Below are 22,147 nucleotides of genomic sequence, written 5' to 3' on the forward strand. Positions count from 1 at the left end.
TATCAGTTTAATCCCTGTTATGTGCCTTTTTTTTGGTTTGTTTTTTGAAGCCACAGTGCAGCACCAGAGGCCAGAAAAATTAGGCATGTACACATGCCTGAAAAATTAGGTATTGTAGCAGCCGCTGCTGTAGCAACGGCCAGAAAAAATGATGTTTGTTTCCCAGGCAGAAAGTGCCCTAAAACATTACAGCTTGAACCCTAGTTGGTGGCGGATAAGTCACGCAAGTCATCTGGCATTCAGAGATCAAATACAGCAGCGTGTGGACCATTTTTAGCCCAAGGCAGCTCATCTCATTAGGCCTTTTTTAGTCGAATGTATCGCCCACTGTCAGTCCCTTCGGGATCCATCCCTCATTCATCTTAATAAAGGTGAGGTAATCTAGACTTTTTTGACCTAGGCGACTTCTCTTCTCAGTGACAATACCTCCTGCTGCACTGAAGGTCTTTTCTGACAGGACACTTGAAGCGGGGCAGGCCAGAAGTTCTATCGCAAATTGGGATAGCTCAGGCCACAGGTCAAGCCTGCACACTCAGTAGTCAAGGGGTTCATCGCTCCTCAGAGTGTCGAGATCTGCAGTTAAGGCGAGGTAGTCTGCTACCTGTCGGTCGAGTCGTTCTCTAAAGGGTGGACCCCGAAGGGCTGTGGCGATGCGTAGGACTTAAAAAGCTCCGCATGTCCTCCATCAACAACACGTCTGTAAAGCGTCCTGTCCTTGCCGGCATGGTGGTGGGAGGAGGAGGATTATTTTCACCTCTTCCCCTGTTAGATTCCCGTTGTGCTGTGACATGATACTTATACGCTGTGTAAAGCATACTTTTTAATTTATTTTGGAACTGCTGCATCCTTTCCGACTTGTGGTAATTCGCTAACATTTCAGGCACTTTATGCTTATACCGGGGGTCTAGTAGCATGGACACCCAGTACAGTTCGTTCTCCTTCAGCTTTTTTATACGAGGGTCCCTCAACAGGCACGACAGCATGAAAGACCCCATTTGCACAAGGTTAGATGCCGAGCTACTCATGTCCCGTTCCTCATCCTCAGTGATCTCACTGAAGGTATCTTCTTCCCCCCAGCCACGTACAACACCACGGGTACTAGATAGGTGACAACGAGCACCCTGGGATGCCTGTTGTGGTTGGTCTTCCTCCTCCTCCTCAAAGCCACATTCCTCCTCTGACTCCTCTTCCTCACAATCCTCTTCCAGCGTTGCCGCAGGTCCAGCAAGCGATGCTGATAAGGCTATTTCTCTTCCTCTTCACGCTCATCTACGGCCTGATCCAGCACTCTTCGCAGGGCACGCTCTAGGAAGAAAACAAATGGTATGATGTTGCTGATGGTGCCTTCAGTGCGACTGACTAGGTTTGTCACCACCTCAAAAGGACGCATGAGCCTACAGGCATTGCGCATGAGCGTCCAGTAACGTGGCAAAAAAATTCCCAGCTCCGCAGAGGCTGTCCTAGCACCCCGGTCATACAAATAGTCGTTAACGGCTTTTTCTTGTTGGATCAGGTGGTTGAACATTTGGAGTGTTGAAATCCAACGTGTCGGGCTGTCGCAAATCAAGCGCCTCACTGGCATGTTGTTTCACTGCTGGATATCTGAAAAGTGTGCCATGGCCGTGTAGGAATGCCTGAAATGGCCACACACCTTCCTGGTCTGCTCAGGACGTCCTGTAAGCCTGGGTACTTATGCACAAAGCATTGTACGATCAGATTACACACATGTGCCATGCACGGCACATGTGTCAACTTGCCCAAATTCAATGCCGCCACCAAATTTCTTCCGTTGTCACTAACCACTTTGCCGATCTCCAGTTGGTGCGGAATCAGCCACTGATCCACCTGTGCGTTCAGGGTGGACAGGAGTGCTGGTCCGGTGTGACTCTCTGCTTTCAGGCAAGTCAACCCCAAGACGGTGTGACACTGCCGTATCCGGGATGAAGAATAGTACCTGGGGAGCTGGGGGGGGTGCCGTTGATGTGGAGCAAGACGCAACAGCAGAAGAGGACTCAGCCGAGAAGGTTATGGAAGAGGATGGAGTAGGAGGAGTAGAGGAGGTGGCAGCATGCCTGCCTGCAAGTCGTGGCAGTGTCACCAACTCCTCTGCAGAGCCATGCATTCCATGCTTGGCAGCCATCAGCAGGTTTACCCAATGCGCAGTGTAGGTGATATACCTTCCCTGACCATGCTTTGCAGACCAGGTATCAGTGGTCAGATGGACCCTTGCCCCAACATTGTGTGCCAGACATGCCATTACTTCCTTTTGCACAATCGAGTACAGGTTGGGGATTGCCTTTTGTGCAAAGACATTTCGGCCGGGTACCTTCCACTGCGGTGTCCCAATAGCTACAAATTTTTTGTACGCCTCAGAATCCACCAGCTTGTATGGTAAAAGCTGGTGGGCTAAGAGTTCAGTCAAGCCAGCTGTCAGATGCCGGGCAAGGGGGTGACTTTGTGACATTGGCTTCTTACGCTCAAACATGTCCTTGAAAGACACCTGACTGTGGGCAGATGAGCAGGAACTGCTCAAGGCGAGAGACAGAGTGGCGGATGGTTGAGAGGGGGCAAGGAGGACAGCAGTGGATGACGTGGCTGAAGATGCTGGACCAGGAGCAGGATGGCGGCTTTGAGTTTGTGTGTTGCTTGTACTCGTGTGTTGATCCCATAGGCGATCATGTGCCTTTGCAAAGCAGTTGTACCTAGGTGGGTGTTGGACTTCCCACGACTCAGTTTATTTTGGCACAGGTTGCAAATGGCATCGCTGTTGTCAGAGGCAGACACACACAAAAAATGCCACACTGCTGAGCTATGCAATGACGGCATTCTGGTGGTGGCAACAGCATGCGTTGATTGGCGTGCTGTCTGGCTGACCCCGGGTGCCGATGCATGCTGTCTGACTGTGCCACTAGCTCCTTGCGATGACCTCCCCCTCCTTCCAACTCGTCTCCTCCTCTTTTCTGTCTCCCCATATGAACTTTCCCCCTGTTCTTATTCTCTTCTAGTGGGCACCCACGTGACATCCACGGATGCATCGTCATCAACTGCTTCACTTGTATCTGACAAGTCAACAAAGGAAGCAGCAGCGGGTACAACATCATCATCATCACACCATACGTCCATGTGTGTAATGCTGCCTGACTGAGACATATCCCTGTTATCTACATCCTCTGGCAATAATGGTTGCACATCACTATCACTCATTTCTTCCAACTGATGTGTAAATAACTCCTCTGACAGATCAAGTGAAGTGGCTGTGGTGCTAGTGTTGGTGGTGGCGGCAGGCGGGCGAGTGGTAACTTGAGAGGTGCCCGAAGCTAAGCTGGAGGAGGATGGTGCTTCAAGGTTCCGAGCGGAAGCTGTAGAAGATTGGGTGTCCTGTGTTAGCCAGACAACTATGTCCTCAGAAATATTCGAGTTCGGGGTACGTGGCCTCTGAACACTGGGCATTATTCTAGGGCCAAAGGGAATCACAGCACCACGAACATGATTGCCCCTGCGGGGTGGCCTGCCTCTGCCTGTCATTTTTTTTTTTAGATTAGTGGTACTATGCGTGCAAGCTACTGTGACAACAGATATGAGTGGCACTGTGCACTGGCAGAAGTTGGCAGAGTAGACGCTGTAGGCCTGACACACACGCTTGCAGACAACTAACTGCTATTCAATCTATTACAGTCAAAATTGTATTTTTTTTTTTAAATCTACACTACTGTTACACCAGATATGAGTTGCACTGGGGTGACACTGTGCCCTGGCAGGCAGGCACTGAAACGCACACGTGTGAAGGAAACTGACTGCTATTATTTAACACAGTCAAAAAAGTGTTGTTTTTTTTTTAAATCTACACTACTGTTACACCAGATATGAGTTGCACTGGGGTGACACTGTGTCCTGGCAGGCAGGCACTGAAACGCACACGTGTGAAGGAAACCGACTGCTATTATTTAACACAGTCAAAAAAGTGTTGTTTTTTTTTTAAATCTACACTACTTTGGTTTTATTGGCCATTATAGCTCTGTTTGGCAAGATACTAGGTTATTTAGGAAAGATGGCTTGCATTTGGATGAACAGAGTATCTGGGAGAGGAGTTCAAATGCTTTATTAGAAATCATTTAAACTAATAAAGGGGGGTAGCATTAATATATCCACCTGCCCCCCACAGCATGCCGAAACTGTTAGTCCAAGTAACAATTCTAAAAATTCTAGTAGAAAAATTCTTCGTGCCATGAGCACAAATGCTCGCAGCTTAGGAAATAAATTACCTGAACTCATTTCAATAACGACTAGGGACAACTTGGATTTAGTAGCTATAACAGAAACATTGTACAATGATTTGCATGACTGGGACATAGTCATACCTGGATACAGGTTATTTAAAAAGAACAGAGTAGGAAAGAAAGGTGGAGGTTGCTCTGTATGTAAATGAAAATATAAAGGTTACTGAAATTGTAGGAACAAATGATGAGGTGGAAAGTATTTGGGTAACTTTGGAAATTGGAGATAAAAATGTTTTTAGAATAGGGGTTGTATATAGGCCTCCATTGCAGGATGAAAAACTGGACAATCTGTTATTAGAAGAAATAACCAAAATTACCATGAAGGGTAAGGTTATAGTACTGGGGGACTTTAATTTGCCAGATATAGACTGGAAGATTCCTTCTGCTAGATCGGCTAGAAGCAGGTATATTCTTGAATCTCTGCTAGGGGAATCACTTGAGCAATTAGTCAAGAAACCAACTCGTAAGGAAGCTATATTAGATCTAATACTTACAAACAGTGATACAGTTTCAGATGTGTCTGTAGGTGAGAACTTAGGATCCAGTAATCATCAATCTGTTTGGTTTAGTATTTATGTGCAGGAACTGTCCACCCAGACTAAAACAAAAGTTTTAGACTTTAGGACGGCAGATTTTTTATTAATGGGAGAGTACCTAAAAAACTATTGAAAGGGGAAAACTCTTATTACAGGGGTTCAAGAACAGTGGGAATTTTTGAAAGGTGCAATTTTAGATGCAACCGCACACTGTATTAGACATGTCTGTAAAAGTAAAAGAAAGCGGAAACCAATTTGGTTTTCCAAAGAAGTAGCACATGCTGTAAAGACAAAAAAGATAGCTTATAAAAATTACAGACACACACAAGCAGATGATGATATGAAAATATGGAGACTCCAACAAAAAAAGACTAAGCAGTTAATTAGGAAGGTTAAAGCTCATGCAGAAGAGAAGATAGCACAGTCAGTAAAACATGGGGACAAAACATTCTTTAGATATATCAGTGAAAGAAGAAAAAATAAGTTAGGAATAGTAAAATGGAAATCAGTTGATGGTAGAATAATAGAAGGAGATAAGCAGATTGCAAAATGTCTCAATGATTACTTCTGTTCTGTTTTCACAAAAGATTGTGAAGATACAATGTCTACATTAAGGGATGCTACTAAAAATAGAAACAAGCTTAACAGTAATCTTTTTACAGAGGATGAGGTTTTGTTAGCATTATCAAAAATAAATGTTAAAAAGGCAGTGGGTCCTGATAATATTCATCCAAGGGTTTTAAAAGAACTTCAATCAGTGCTAACTGTCCCATTAACTAATCTGTTTAATCAGTCACTATTAACAGGAGCTGTCCCAGATGATTGGAGAATAGCAAATGTAATACCTCTTCATAAAAAGGGCAGTAGAGAAGAATCTGGCAACTACAGGCCAGTCAGTTTAACTTCAGTAGTAGGGAAATTAATGGAAAGCCTCTTAAAAGAAAGAATTATGACTTACATAAAGACAAACAATTTAGAGGACCAAAATCAGCATGGTTTTACTTCAGGGAGATCATGTCAGACTAATCTAATTGACTTCTTTGATTATGTAACAAAAGTATTAGACAAGGGTGGAGCAGTTGATGTAGCATATCTAGATTTCAGCAAAGCATTTGACACCGTCCCACACAATAAACTAATTCACAAACTATATCTCCTTGGTCTAGATTCAAAAATTGTGAACTGGGTGGAATGCTGGCTTAAGGACAGAAAACAAAGTGTCTTAGTAAATGGAGTTCATTCAGCAGAGGGGGCTGTTACTAGTGGTGTTCCTCAGGGGTCAGTTCTAGGGCCTGTTTTGTTTAACATATTTATCTGCGATATCAGCAAAGGGCTACAGGGGAAAGTATCTCTCTTTGCAGATGATACAAAAATTTGCAACAGAGTGGATGTTCCAGGGGGGGTAGACAAAATGAGAAGTGATATACAACAATTGGAGGATTGGACAAACGACTGGGATCTAAAGTTTAACACAGCAAAGTGTAAAATAATGCATTTAGGGAAGAAAAATCCAAATGTTAATTACAGACTCAATGACACTTTACTGAGTGTTACAGATGAGGAACAGGACTTGGGAATTATTATTTCAGATGATTTAAAACTTAGTAAACAATGTAGTAATGCAGCGAGTAAGGCTAGCAGAATGCTTGGATGTATTGGTAGAGGTATTTGCAGCAGAAATAGTAAGGTTCTTATGCCACTTTATAGATCATTAGTTAGGCCTCATCTTGAGTATTGTGTGCAGTTCTGGAGGCCATATCTTCAGAAGGATATTAACAAACTTGAATCTGTGCAAAGGAGGGCTACCAAAATGGTACATGGTCTAAAAAATAAAACTTACCAGGATAGGCTCAATTACCTAAATATGTATAGCTTAGAGGAGAGAAGGGAAAGAGGTGATATGATAGCAACTTTCAAGTACATTAAAGGGTTTAGTAAAACTGAGGCTTTTAAATAAAATGGAAAATTCAAGAACAAGGGGTCATGAGCTCAAGCTAAAGGGTAGTAGATTCAGGAGTAATTTGAGGAAACACTTCTTTACAGAAAGAGTGATTGATTTATGGAATAAACTTCCTCAAGAGGTAGTAGCAACAAACACTGTGGGGGACTTTAAAAATGCATGGGACAAGCATAAGGCTATCCTACGAACTAGATAAGTTTATACTGTTAGGTAAGGTCGGGCTGACTTGCTGGGCCTATGGCTCTTATCTGCCATCAATATCTATGTTTCTATGTTTCTACTATTACACCAGGTATGAGTTGCACTGGGGTGACACTGTGCCCTGGCAGGCAGGCACTTAAACGCACACGTGTGAAGGAAACTGACTGCTATTATTTAACACAGTCAAAAAAGTGTTGTTTTTTTTTAAATCTACACTACTGTTACACCAGATATGAGTTGCACTGGGGTGACACTGTGCCCTGGCAGGCAGGCACTGAAACGCACATGTGTGAAGGATACTGACTGCTATTATTTAACACAGTCAAAAAAGTGTTGTTTTTTTTTTAAATCTACACTACTGTTACACCACATATGAGTTGCACTGGGGTGACACTGTGCCCTAGCAGGCAGGCACTGAAACGCACACGTGTGAAGGAAACTGACTGCTATTATTTAACACAGTCAAAAAAGTGTTGTTTTTTTTAAATCTACACTACTGTTACATCAGATATGAGTTGCACTGGGGTGACACTGTGCCCTGGCAGGCAGGCACTTAAACGCACACGTGTGAAGGAAACTGACTGCTATTATTTAACACAGTCAAAAAAGTGTTTTTTGTTTTTTTTAAATCTACACTACTGTTACACCAGATATGAGTTGCACTGGGGTGACACTGTGCCCTGGCAGGCAGGCAGGCACTTAAATGCACACGGGTGAAGGAAACTGACTGCTATTATTTAACACAGTCAAAAAAGTGTTTTTTGTTTTTTTTAAATCTACACTACTGTTACACCAGATTTGAGTTGCACTGGGGTGACACTGTGCCCTGGCAGGCAGGCAGGCACTTAAACGCACACGCGTGAAGGAAACTGACTGCTATTATTTCATAATCAAATTTCTAGTTTTTTTTTTTTTATGTACACTACTGTTACACCAGATATGATTTGCACTGGGATGACACTGTGCCCTGGCAGGCAGGCACTGAAACGCACACGTGTGAAGGAAACTGACTGCTATTATTTAACACAGTCAAAAAAGTGTTTTTTTTTTTAAAATCTACACTACTGTTACACCAGATATGAGCGGTGGCACTGGGCAAGTGGGCACAGTATAAACTGTGAGCCTGACACACACGCTGGCAGGCAGGCAACTGCAATTAGATTACACAGGGAAAAAAAAAAGGGCTTTTTGGGGTGCTGTCCTTACAGCAGAGATCAGATGAGTCCTTCAGGACTGTAGTGGACACTGAATACACTAGCCTAGCTATCGATTTCCCTATTCAATCAGCAGCAGCTACACTGTCCCTCCTCTCTCTAAGAATGCAGCTTCCAAATGAATCTAAAATGGATGCTGTCCAGGAGGTATGAGGGTCTGGAAGGGAGGGTCTGCTGCTGATTGGCTGGAATGTGTCTGCTGACTGTGAGGTACAGGGTCAAAGTATTACTCAATGATGACGAATAGGGGGCGGATCGAACATCGCATATGTTCGCCCGCCGCAGCGAACGCGAACAAGCTATGTTCGCCGGGAACTATTCGCCGGCGAACTATTCGCGACATCACTATTAATACTATGTTGCAGGCTCGTAAATCTGTGTCTAGAAAGATTTATTATTGAGTTTGGAAGACTTACATTTCATGGTGCTCTTCTCATAAATTCTCTTGGCATTCTTTTAGAATTCCTAGAATTGTACAGTTTCTTCAGGATGGTTTAGATAAGGGTTTGTCTGCAAGTTCCTTGAAAGGACAAATCTCTGCTCTTTCTGTTCTGTTCCACAGAAAAATTGCTAATCTTCCTGATATTCATTGTTTTGTACAGGCTTTGGTTCGTATCAAGCCTGTCATTAAATCAATCTCTCCTCCTTGGAGTCTTAATTTGGTTTTGAAGGCTTTACAGGCTCCTCCGTTTGAGCCTATGCATTCTCTGGATATTAAATTACTTTCTTGGAAAGTATTGAATAATGGTGTGAATAATGAAATTGCTGACGCGCTATCAAGATTTGATTGGGTGACATTTAAGCATCTCATGCCCCATGCTGCTAGAGTGGGCTTACCCTGTCCAGGTTTCCTTTGGCAGCTTCTAAATCCTGGATATCCCTGCTCCCTTTAGTACGTGCCTCTCTAGACCCATTCACTTGGCACTCTTACGTGAGGTTGTGGAAGGAATGGGACATGTCTTGTCAGGACAGGAAGGTGGAAGCGTCTGAGGCATCACAAGTCACCTTGTATGATTAGCTGGTGAGTCTGTTGAATGACAGTGTCCGGCAGGGTGCCATTCATTCTCGCCTGGCAGCTTTGAGCTTTTTCTACTGCATGCTTTCCCTACCCGATCCTACTAACTCTTTCTTTGTTCACCAATCGTAAAGGGCTGGGGTCGTTCTCAACCACAGCAAAAGGATGTTAGGGAGCCCATCTGTTATGAGGTTCTTTTTCAGGATATGTACTTATCATTAGTGATGTCGCAAACAGTTCGCCGGAGAACAGTTCCCGGTGAACAAAGCTTGTTCGCGTTCGCCGCTGCGGGCGAACATATGCGATGTTCGATCCGCCCCCTATTTGTCATCATTGAGGAAACTTTGACCCTGTATCTCACAGCCTTCTGACACATTTGAGCCAATCAGCAGCAGACACTCCCTCACAGACCCTCCCAGCTCCTGGGCAGCAGCCATTTTAGATTCATTACGATCTTGCTTTCTTAGTGAGAGGAGCTTTAGTGTTGCTGCTGCTGACATTATAGGGAAATAGATAGCTAGGCTAGTGTATTTAGTGTCCACTACAGTCCTGAAGGACTCATCTAATCTCTGCTGTAAGGACAGCACCCCAAAAAGCCCTTTTTAGGGCTAGAACTTCAGTCGTTTTTTTTATTTTTGTATTTGTAATTTTATTTGCATTTGCCTGGCTTTCAGCCTGTGTGTGAGGCTCACAGCATATACTGTGATTAGTGCCACCACTGATATCTGCTTAACATTAGTGTAAATTTAAACAACCAAACTTTTAAATCATTTTGCTAGTGTAATCTAATTTCATTTTCTATCAGGCCTGTGTGTCAGGCTTACACAGCATACACTGTGGTTAATTGCTGTGCCAGCAGCCACCACTCATATCTGCTTAACATTATTTTAAATAAAAAATAAAAAACTTTTAAATCATTTTGCTAGTGTAATCTAATTTCATTTTCTATCAGGCCTGTGTGTCAGGCTTACGCAGCATACACTGTGGTTAATTGCTGTGCCAGCAGCCACCACTCATATCTGCTTAACATTATTTTAAATAAAAAATAAAAAACTTTTAAATCATTTTGCTAGTGTAATCTAATTTCATTTTCTATCAGGCCTGTGTGTCAGGCTTACACAGTATACACTGTGGTTAATTGCTTTGCAAGCAGCCACCACTCATATCTGCTTAACATTATTTTAAATTAAAAAAAAAACTTTTAAATCATTTTGCTAGTGTAATCTAATTTCATTTTCTATCAGGTCTGTGTGTCAGGCTTACACGGCATACAACATTGTTTAATTGCTGTGCCAGCAGCCACCACTCATATCTGCTTAACATTATTTTAAATTTAAAAAAAAAACTTTTAAATCATTTTGCTAGTGTAATCTAATTTCATTTTCTATCAGGCCTGTGTGTCAGGCTTACACAGCATACACTGTGGTTAATTGCTGTGCCAGCAGCCACCACTCATATCTGCTTAACATTATTTTAAATTAAAAAAAAAAAAAAATTAAATCATTTTGCTAGTGTAATCTAATTTCATTTTCCATCAGGCCTGTGTGTCAGGCCCACATCATATAGTGTGATTAATAGCTCTTTTTTCCACCACTATCTGGTGTAACATTAGTGTAACATTTTTTTTTTTTTTTTTTTTTTAATATCAGTCCTCTTCTAGTGTTATTTAATATTAGTTGCCATGCCAGCCTGGCTGCCATTAGTGCCAGCCTGTGTGTCAGGCTGCCAGTATATACTGTGCCTACTTCCATCCTCAGTGCCAGTCCACCACTCCTATCTGGTGTAACATTAGTTTAAATTTTGTAAAAAAAAACTTTTACATCAGTCTTCTAGTGTTATTTAATTTTAGTTGCCAGGCCAGCCTGCCACTAGTGCCAACCTGTGTGTCAGGCTGCCAGCACATACTGTGCCTACTTCTATCCTGAGTGCCATCACTCCTATCTGTTGTAACATTAGTCTAACTTTTTTAAAAACAAACTTTTACATCAGTCTGCTATTGTTATTTAATTGCAGTTGCCTGTCTGCCAGCGTGTGTGCCAGGCCCACTTTCCAACTAGTGCCACGAATCGTATTTGTTATAACAGTAGTGTAAATATTTAAAATAAAAACTTTTTTGACTGTGAATCATCAGTCTGCTAGTGCAATTGAATTGCAGTTGCCTGCCTGCCAGCGTGTGTGCCAGGCCCACTTGCCAACTAGTGCCACCAATCATATTTGTTATAACAGTATTGTACATATTTAAAATAAAAACTTTTTTGACTGAGAAACATCAGTCATCTAGTGCAGTGTTTTTCAACCAGTGTGCCATGGCACACTAGTGTGCCATGAGAGATCCTCAGGTGTGCCGCGGCAGACTGACAACAGTGCGGGGGTGTCCCTCTTTCAAATTTTGAAATATTGGGAGGTATGTGACAGGCTCATCAGGCATCATTTACAACCATGACATTGACATTCATTCACAGACAATCATTATGATTGTTTGTGAATGAATGTCAATACGTCATGTATAGTTTGTAGGAGTCATGGCATGACAGCATAGTACAGTGTATGTGTATATATATATATATATATATATATATATATATATATATACTGTGTATATATATCCTGTATTAGGCTACAATGTGTGATTTTGTAAAATTTTGGGATGGTGGTGTGCCACATGATTTTTTAATGTAAAAAAGTGTGCCACGGCAAAAAAAGGTTGCAAATCACTGATCTAGTGTAATCTAATTGCAGTTGCCTTCCTCCCAGCGTGTGTGCCAGGCCCACTTGCCAACTAGTGCCACCAATCATATTTGTTATAACAGTTTAGAAAATATTTAAAATAAAAACTTTTTTGACTGTGAAAGATCAGTCTGCTAGTGTAATCTAATTGAAGTTGCCTGCCTGCCAGCGTGTGTGCCAGGCCCACTTGCTGCCAACTATTGCCACCAATCATATTTGTTATAACAGTTTTAAAAATATTTAAAATCAAAACTTTTTTTAATGTGAATCATCAGTCTGCTAGTGCAATTGAATTGCATTTGCATGCCTGCCAGCGTGTGTGCCAGGCCCACTTGCCAACTAGTGCCACCAATCATATTTGTTATAACAGTATTGTAAATATTTAAAATAAAAAATGTTTAGACTGTGAATCATCAGTCTGCTAGTGCAATTGAATTGCAGTTTCCTGCCTGCCAGCGTGTGTGCCAGGCCCACTAGCCAACTAGTGCCACCAATCATATTTGTTGTAACAGTATTGTAAATATTTAAAATCAAAAAAATTTTGACTGGGAATCATCAGTCTTCTAGTGCCATTGAATTGCAGTTGCCTGCCTGCCAGCGTGTGTGCCAGGCCCACTTGCCAATTAGTGCCATCAATCAAATTTGTTATAACAGTATTGTAAATATTTAAAATAAAAACTTTTTTGACTGTGAAACATCAGTCTGCTAGTGTAATCTAATTGCAGTTGCCTTCCTCCCAGTGTGTGTGCCAGGCCCACTTGCCAAGCCAACTAGTGCCACCAATCATATTTGTTATAACAGTTTTGAAAATATTTAAAATAAAAACTTTTTTGACTGTGAATCATCAGTATGCTAGTGCAATTGAATTGCAGTTGCCTGTCTGCCTGCCATCGTGTGTGCCAGGCCCACTTGCCAACTAGTGCCACCAATCATATTTGTTATAACAGTATTTAAAATATTTAAAAAAACGCTTTTTTGGCTGGGAAGCATCAGTCAGCTAGTGTAATCTAATTGCAGTTGCCTTCCTCCCAGCGTGTGTGCCAGCCAGGACCACTTGCCAACTAGTGCCACCAATCAAATTTGTTGTCACAGTACTTTTAATATTTAAAAAATAAACATTTTTGACTTTGAAACATCAGTCTGTTTTTTTGTGTCAGGCTCACAGCATATACTGTGCCCACTTGCCCAGTGCCACCACTCATAATTTGTTTAATAGTATTGTAAGTGTACATTTTAAAAAAAATGACAGGCAGAAGCAGGCCACCCCACAGGTGCCGTCGTGGTCATGGTGCTGTGATTCCTAGTCCTCCTAACCTTGACATACCATCCACCTCTAGTTGTGCTTTGGGCACCTCTCAAGTGACCAGTGCCACTCGCCCGCCTGTCGCCACCACCAACACTAGCACCACAGCCGCTTCACTTCATCTGTCAGAGGAGTTATTGACACATCAGCTGGAAGAAATGAGTGATGTGCAACCATCATTGACAGAGGATGTAGATAACAGTGATATGTCTCAGTCAGGCAGCATTACAGACATGGAGGTACGGTGTGATGAAGATGATGATGTTGTACCCGCTGTTGCTTCCTTTGTTGATGTGTCAGATACAAGTGAAGCGGTTGATGATGATGTGTCCGTGGATGTCACGTGGGTGCCTGCTAGAAGAGAAAAAGAAGAGGGGGAAAGTTCAGATGGGGAGACAGAAAGGAGGAGGAGGAGAGGAGTTGGAAGCAGGGGAAGGTCGTCGCAAGGAGAGGTCATCACAAAGAGCTAGTGGCACAGTCAGACAGCATGCATCGGCACCCGGGGTCAGCCAGACAGCACGCCAACGCCAATCAATGCATGCTGTTGACACCACCAGAATGCCGTCATCGCAGAGCTCAGCACTGTGGCATTTTTTTTGTGTGTCTGCCTCTGACAACAGCGATGCCATTTGCAACCTGTGCCAAAAGAAACTGAGTCGTGGGAATTCCAACACCCACCTAGGTACAACTGATTTGCGAAGGCACATGGTCTCACATCACAAACACTGATGAGAAGAACACATGAGTAGAAGCAGCACACAAACTCAAAGCCGCCCTCCTCCTCCTGGTCCAGCATCTTCAGCCATGTCAACCACTGCTATCCTCCTTGCCCCCCATCCTCCACTGAGTCTCTCTTATGTAGCAGTTCCTGGTCATCTGCCCACAGTCAGGTGTCTGTCAAGGACATGTTTGAGCGTAAGAAGCCAATTTCCCAGAGTCACCCCCTTGCCCGGCTTCTGACAGCTGGCTTGTCTGAACTCTTAGCCCGCCAGCTTTTACCATACAAGCTGGTGGAGTCTGAGGCTTTCAAAAAATTTGTATCTATTGGGACACCGCAGTGGAAGGTACCCGGCCAAAATTTCTTTTCACAAAATGCAATCCCAAACCTGTACTGTGCGAAAGGAAGTAATGGCATGTCTGGCACACAGCGTTGGGGCAAGGGTCCATATGACCACAGATAGCTGGTCTGCAAAGCATGGTCAGGGCAGGTATATCACCTACACTGCGCATTGGGTAAACCTACTGACGTCTGACAAGCATGGAATGCGTGGCTCTGCAGGGGAGTTGGTGACACCGCCACGACTTGCAGGCAGGCCTGCTGCTACCTCCTCTACTCCTCCTACTCCATCCTCTTCCATAACCTCTTCCTCGGCTGAGTCCTCTTCTGCTGCTGCGTCTTGCTCCACATCAACGGCACCCCCCAGCTCCCCAGGTACTATTCAACATCCCGGATACGGCAGTGTCACGCCATCTTGGGGTTGACTTGCCTGAAAGCCGAAAGTCACACCGCACCAGCACTCCTGTCCGCCCTGAACGCACAGGTGGATCAGTGGCTTACTCCGCATCAACTGGAGATTGGCAAAGTTGTTTCTGAAAATGGAAGTAATTTTGTGGCGGCATTGAAATTGGGCAAGTTGACACATGTGCCGTGCATGGCACATGTGTGTAATCTGATTGTACAACGGTTTGTGCATAAGTACCCAGGCTTACAGGACATCCTGAAGCAGGCCTGGAAGGTGTGTGGCCATTTCAGGCGTTCCTACACGGCCATGGCGCACTTGTCCGATATCCAGCGTCAAAACAACCTGCCAGTGAGGCGCTTGATTTGCGACAGCCCGACATGGTGGAATTCAACACTCCTAATGTTCGACCGCCTGCTACAACAAGAAAAAGCTGTTAATGAGTATTTGTATGACCAGGGTGCTAGGACAGCTGGGGATTTTTTTGTCAAATTACTGGACGCTCATGCGCAATGCCTGTAGGCTCATTCGTCCTTTTGAGGAGGTGACAAACCTTGTCAGTTACACCGAAGGCACCATCAGCGACATCATACCATTTGTTTTCTTCCTGCGAAGAGTGCTGGATCAGGCCGTAGATGAGCGGGAAGAGGAAGAGTTGTGGTGTCCATCACCACCAGAAACAGCCTTATCAGCATCGCTTGCTTGACCTGCGGCAATGCAGGAAGAGGATTGTGAGCAAGAGGAGTCAGAGGAGGAATGTGGCTTTGAGGAGGAGGAAGACCAAGCACAACAGGCATCCCAGGGTGCTCGTTGTTGTCACCTATCTGGTACCCGTGGTGTTGTACGTGGCTGGGGGGAAGAAGATACCTTCAGTGAGATCAGTGAGGACGAGGAACGGGATATGATTATCTCGGCATCCAACCTTGTGCAAATGGGGGCTTTCATGCTGTCGTGCCTGTTGAGGGACCCTCATATAAAAAAGCTGAAGGAGAACGACCTGTACTGGGTGTCCACGCTACTAGACCCCCGGTATAAGCATAAAGTGAGTGAAATGTTACCAAATTCCTGCAAGTCGGAAAGGATGGAGCAGTTCAAAAATAAATGAAAAACTATGCTTTACACAGCGTATAAGGGTGATGTCACAGCACAATGGGAATCTAACAGGGGAAGAGATGAAAGTAATCCTCCTCCCACGACCATGGCGGCAAGGACAGGACGCTTTCCTGACGTTTTGTTGATGGAGGACATGCGGACCTTTTTTACTCCTATGCATCGCCAGATCCTTTCGGGATCCAGCCTCAGAGAAAGACTCAACTGACAGGTAGCAGACTACCTAGCATTAACTGCGGATCTCGACACTCTGAGGAGCGATGGACCCCTTGACTACTGGATGTGCAGGCTTGACCTGTGGCCTGAGCTATCCCAATTTGCAATCGAACTTCTGGCCTGCCCCGCTTCAAGTGTCCTGTCAGAAAGGACCTTCAGTGCAGCAGGAGGTTTTGTCACTGAGAAGAGAAGTCACCTAGGTCAAAAAAGTCTTGATTATCTGACCTTTATTAAAATGAATGAGGGATGGATCCCAAAGGGACTGACATTGGGCGATACATTTGAGTAAAAAAGGTCTGATGATGAGATGAGCTGCCTTGGGCTACAAATGGTACACACGCTGGCGTATTTTTTCTTAGAATGCAGGATGACTTGCGTGACTTATCCGCCAACAACTAGTGTTCAAGCCGCAAGGTTTTAGGGCACTTTCTAACTGTTTTAAAAACATCAATTTTTCTGGCCGCTGCTACAGCAGCGGCTGCAACAATACCGAAATTTTTCAGGCATTTGGACATGCCTAATTTTTCTGGCCTCTGGTGCTGCACTGTGGCTACAAAACCCAAACCAAAAAACGGCACATAACAGTGATTAAACTGTTAAGAATAGTACTCAGTCATTAACACACCACTCATATCTGGTGGCACAGTAGATTGCACGCGCAGTGCCCCAAATTTGAAGTAGGAGGACCGACCAAGCATCTTTTTCCATCTCACGGTTCCGAAAAATTATCTATGGTTTCCTAAAAATGATGCCATAACTGTACTCGATTGTGCTAAAGGATGTCATATGTGGTGTTTCATGCTGTTGTGCCTTTTGAGGGTCGTGGACCATCGTATAAAAAGGCTGAAGGAGAATGACCTGTACTAGGTGTCCAAGCATGGTTTTTTGTTCAATTTTCCGGTTCCTAAAAATTATCTCCGGGTTCCTAAAATCAATGCCATATCTGTAATCTATTGTGCAAAAGGATGGCATATGTGGTGTTTCATGCTGTTGTGCCTGTTGAGGGTCGTGGGCCATCGTATAAAAAGGCTGAAGGAGAACAACCTGTACTGTGTGTCCAAGCACGTTTTTTGTTCAATTTCCCGGTTCCTAAAAATTATCTCCGGGTTCCTAAAATCAATGCCATATCTGTAATCTATTGTGCAAAAGGATGGCATATGTGGTGTTTCCTGCTGTTGTTTCTGTTGAGGGTCCGGGACCCTTTTATAAAAAGGCTGAAGGAGAACGAAGTGTACTGGTTGTCCAAGCATCTTTTTCCATCTCCCGGTTCCTAAAAATTATCTCCGGGTTTCAAAAATCAATGCCATACCTGTACTGGATTATTCAAAAGGATGGCATATGTGGTGTTTCATGCTGTTGTTTCTGTTGAGGGTCCGGGACCGGGACCCTGGTATAAAAAGGCTAAGGAGAACGAAGTGTACTGGGTGTCCATTCCAATCATGTTTTTTTTATCAATTTCCCCATTCCTAAAAATTATCTCCGGGTTCCTAAAATCAATTCCATACCTGTACTCTATTGTTCAAAAAGATGGCATAGTTGGTGTTTCATGCTGTTGTTTCTGTTGAAGGTCCTGGACCCTCGCATAAAAAGGCTGAAGGAGAACGAAGTGTACTGGTTGTCCAAGCATCTTTTTCCATCTCCCGTTTCCTAAAATTTATCTCTGGGTTTCTAAAATCAATGCCATACATGTACTGGATTATTCAAAAGGATGGCATATGTGGTGTTTACTGCTGTTGTTTCTGTTGAGGGTCCGGGACCGGGACCCTCGTAATAAAAGGCTGAAGGAGAACGAAGTGTACTGGGTGTCCAATCATGTTTTTTTTTTCAATTTCCCGGTTCCTAAAAATTATATCTGGGTTCCTAAAATCGATGCCATACCTGTACTCTATTGTGCAAAAGGATGGCATAGGTGGTGTTTCATGCTGTTGTGTCTGTTGAGTGTCCTGGACCCTCGTCTAAAAAGGCGGAAGGAGAACGACCTGTACTGGATGTCAAAGCATCTTTTTCCATCTCCCGGTTCCTAAAAATTATCTCCGGGTTCCTATAATCAATGCCATACCTGTACTCTATTGTGCTAAAGGATGGCATATGTGGTGTTTCATTCTGTTGTTTCTGGTGAGCGTCCGGGACACTCATATAAAAAGGCTGAAGGAGAACAACCTGTACTGGATGTCAAAGCATCTTTTTCCATCTCCCGGTTCCTAATAATTATCTCCGGGTTCCTATAATCGATGCCATACCTGTACTCTATTGTGCTAAAGGATGGCATATGTGGTGTTTCATTCTGTTGTTTCTGTTGAGGGTCAGGGACACTCGTATAAAAAGGCTGAAGGAGAACGACCTGTACTGGATGTCAAAGCATCTTTTTCCATCTCCCAGTTCCTAAAAATTATCTCTGGGTTCCTAAAATCAATGCTCCTTTCAGGCAGGCCAGCTCTTTGCATACCAGCCCACAGTTTCTGTAACAGATCGCTCTTGCAGGTAGAGTTGCAGCAAGAATGCAGGGTCAGAACCACTGCAACTGGTATACCTGAAAGAATCAGACGGTCCCAGACCACATGTGTGTCCTATTGTTGTACTTTGTTAGTATAATTATAGATCATGATGGCCATATAGGCCTCCCCCGATAGGTGGGAGTAACAGGGATGAAAGTGCTAAGCATAGTACTACTTAACACAAACTTACCATGGGTCCCAGAACGCATGTTGTATTGTTATAATTTGTAAGGGTAATCATGCAGGCCATATAGACCTCCCCCGATAGGGGGAGTAAGAGGGATTAAACTGCTAAGAATAGTACTACTTAACACAACCTTGTTACCGTAGGTCCCAGACCACATGTCAGATTGTTGTACTTTGTTAGGCTAATTATATATCATGCCGGCCATATACACCTTCCCCGATAGGGGGAGTAACTGGTATTAAAGTGCTAAGCATAGTACTACTTAACACAACCTTACCATGGGTCCCAGACCGCATGTCTTATTGTTATACTTTGTAAGGGTAATCATGCAGGCCATATAGACCTCCCCCGATAGGAGGAGTAAGAGGGATTAAACTGCTAAGAATAGTACTACTTAACACAACCTTGTTAACGTAGGTCCCAGACCACATGTCAGATTCTTGTACTTTGTTAGGCTAATTATATATCATGCCGGCCATATACACCTCCCCCGATAGGGGGAGTAACTGGTATTAAAGTGCTAAGAATAGTACTACTGCATGTCTTATTGTTATACTTTGTAAGGGTAATTATATATCATGCAGGCCATATAGACCTACACCGATAGGTGGGAGTAACAGGGATGAAAGTGCTAAGAATAGTACTACTTAACACAACCTAGTTAGCCATGGGTCCCAGTCCCAGACCGCATGTCTTGTTGTTTTATTTGGTCCGTGTAATCATGCAGGCCATATAGACCTCCCCCGATAGGGGTTGTAACAGGTATTAAACTAAAAAGAACAGTACTACTGAAATAAACCTAGTTACCATGGGTCCCAGACAGCATGTTTTATTGTTGTACTTTGTTAGGCTAATCATGATGGCCATATAGACCTCCCCCGATAGGTGGGAGTAACAGGGATGAAAGTGCTAAGAAAAGTACTACTTAACACATGGGTCCCAGTCAAATACCGCATGTTTTGTTGTTTTATTTGGTCAGGGTAATCATGCAGGCCATATAGACCTCCCCAGATAGGGGTAGTAACAGGTATTAAACTAATAAGAACAGTACTACTGAAATAAACCTAGTTACCATGGGTCCTAGAACGCATGTTTTATGATTATATTTTGTAAGGTTAATCATGCAGGCCATATAGACCTCCCTCGATAGGGTGAGTAACAGGTATTAAAATGCTAAGAACAATAATACTTAACACAACCTTACCATGGGTCCTAGAGTGCATATTTTATTATTATATTTTGTAAGGGTAATCATGCAAGCCATATAGACCTCCCCCGATAGGGTAAGTAACAGGTATTAAAATGCTAAGAACAGTACTACTTTACACAACCTTACCATGGGCCCCAGAGCGCATGTTTTGTGATTGTATTTTGTAAGGGTAATCATGCAGGCCATATAGACCTCCCCCGATAGGGTGAGTTACAGGTATTAAAATGCTAAGAACAGTACTACTTAACACAACCTTACCATGGGTCCCAGGATGCATGTTTTATTATTATATTTTGTAAGGGTAATCATGCAGGCCATATAGACCTCCCCCAATAGGGTGAGTAACAAGTATTAAAATGCTAAGAACAGTACTACTTAACACAACCTTACCATGGGTCCCAACCCGCATGTTTGGTTGTTATACTTTATCAGGGTAATCATGCAGGCCATATAGACCTCCCCCGATAGGGTGAGTAACAGGTATTAAAATGCTAAGAACAGTACTATTTAATACAACCTTAAAATGGGTCCCAGAACGCATGTTTTATTATTATATTTTGTCAGGGCAATCATGCAGGCCATATAGACCTCCCCCAATAGGGGGAGTAACAGGGATTAAACTGCTAAGAACAGTACTACTTAACACAACCTAGTTACCTTGGGTCCCAGACCGCATGTTTTGTTGTTATACTTTGTCAGGGTAATCGTGCAGGCCATTTAGACCTCCCCCAATAGGGGGAGTAAGAGGGATTAAACTGCTAAGAACAGTACTACTTAACACAACCTAGTTACCATGGGTCCCAGACCGCATGTCTTATTATTATATTTTGTCAGGGTAATCATGCAGGCCATATACACCTCCCCCGATAGGGGGAGTAACAGGGATTAAAGTGCTAAGAATAGTACTACTTAACACAACCTTGTTACCATGGGTCCCAGACCGCATGTTTTGTTGTTATACTTTGTCAGGGTAATCATGCAGGCCATATACACCTCCCCCGATAGGGGGAGTAAGAGGGATTAAACTGCTAAGAACAGTACTACTTAACACAACCTAGTTACCATGGGTCCCAGACCGCATGTTTTATTATTATACTTTGTCAGGGTAATTATATATCTATCAAATCTATCTATTTATCTTCTATCGATTCTATCTAACTATCAATCTATGTATATCTATCTATCAAATCTATCTATCACGTGGCCGGACTGTTTTGAGACAGCCACTTGTGTTTAGGACAAATTTGAAGTAGGAGGACAGACCAATCATCTTCTTCCATCTCCCTGTTCCAAAAATGCAGGCCATATAGACCTCCCCCGATAGGGAGAGTAACAGGTAGTAGTAAACTGCTAAGAATAGTACTACTTTACACACCACGGGTCCCAGACCGCATGTCTTATTGTTATACTCTGTCAGGGAAATTATATATCTTTCAAATCTATCTATTTATCTATCGAATCTATCTAACTATCAATCGTATCTATCAAATGTATATTGCATCTATTGATCTATGTAATTCGTATCTATCAAATGTATATTGCATCTTTTGATCTATGTAATTCGTATCTATCAAATGTATATTGCATCTATTGATCTATGTAATTTGTATCTATCATATGTATATTGCATCTATTGAGCTAGGTAATCTATGTATCTATCTATCTATCTATCTATCAAATCTATCTATCTCGTGGTTGTGCAAATGGACTGTTTGCAGTTGTTTGCGGTGCGTTACACGGAGAGTTTGGTCTGTCACTGTGAAGCGGGCGTAACCCTTACACTACCTGATCAATAAAACATCATACCTTATGTTTTAAAGCACGTTATTCCAAACAATTTAGGAATGTTAGGTGATTTAGGCCCTTTATGGCTTAAAATCAGACTCTGCATCAACTATGTAATTTTCCATGTGAGTTTTGACATGGATCCTCCTCCAGCATGCCACAGTCCAGGTGTTAGTACCCTTGAAACAACTTTTCCATCACTATTGTGGCCAGAAAGAGTCCTTGTGGGTTTTAAAGTTCGCCTGCCTATTGAAGTCAATGGCGGTTCGCGCGGTTCGCCGGTTCGCGAACAATAGCGGAAGTTCGAGTCCGAAATTTTAAGGTTCGCGACATCACTACTTATCATATATCACTTTCAGCAAGGAAACAACTGACACATCACACAGGTTTTTTGCAATGCTTATGATAACAATAATGGTTTTATTCTGCAATATAATTAGAACAACAAAAT

This window comes from Bombina bombina, chromosome 8 (genome assembly GCF_027579735.1).
Source record: "Bombina bombina isolate aBomBom1 chromosome 8, aBomBom1.pri, whole genome shotgun sequence".
Lineage (NCBI taxonomy): Eukaryota > Metazoa > Chordata > Amphibia > Anura > Bombinatoridae > Bombina > Bombina bombina.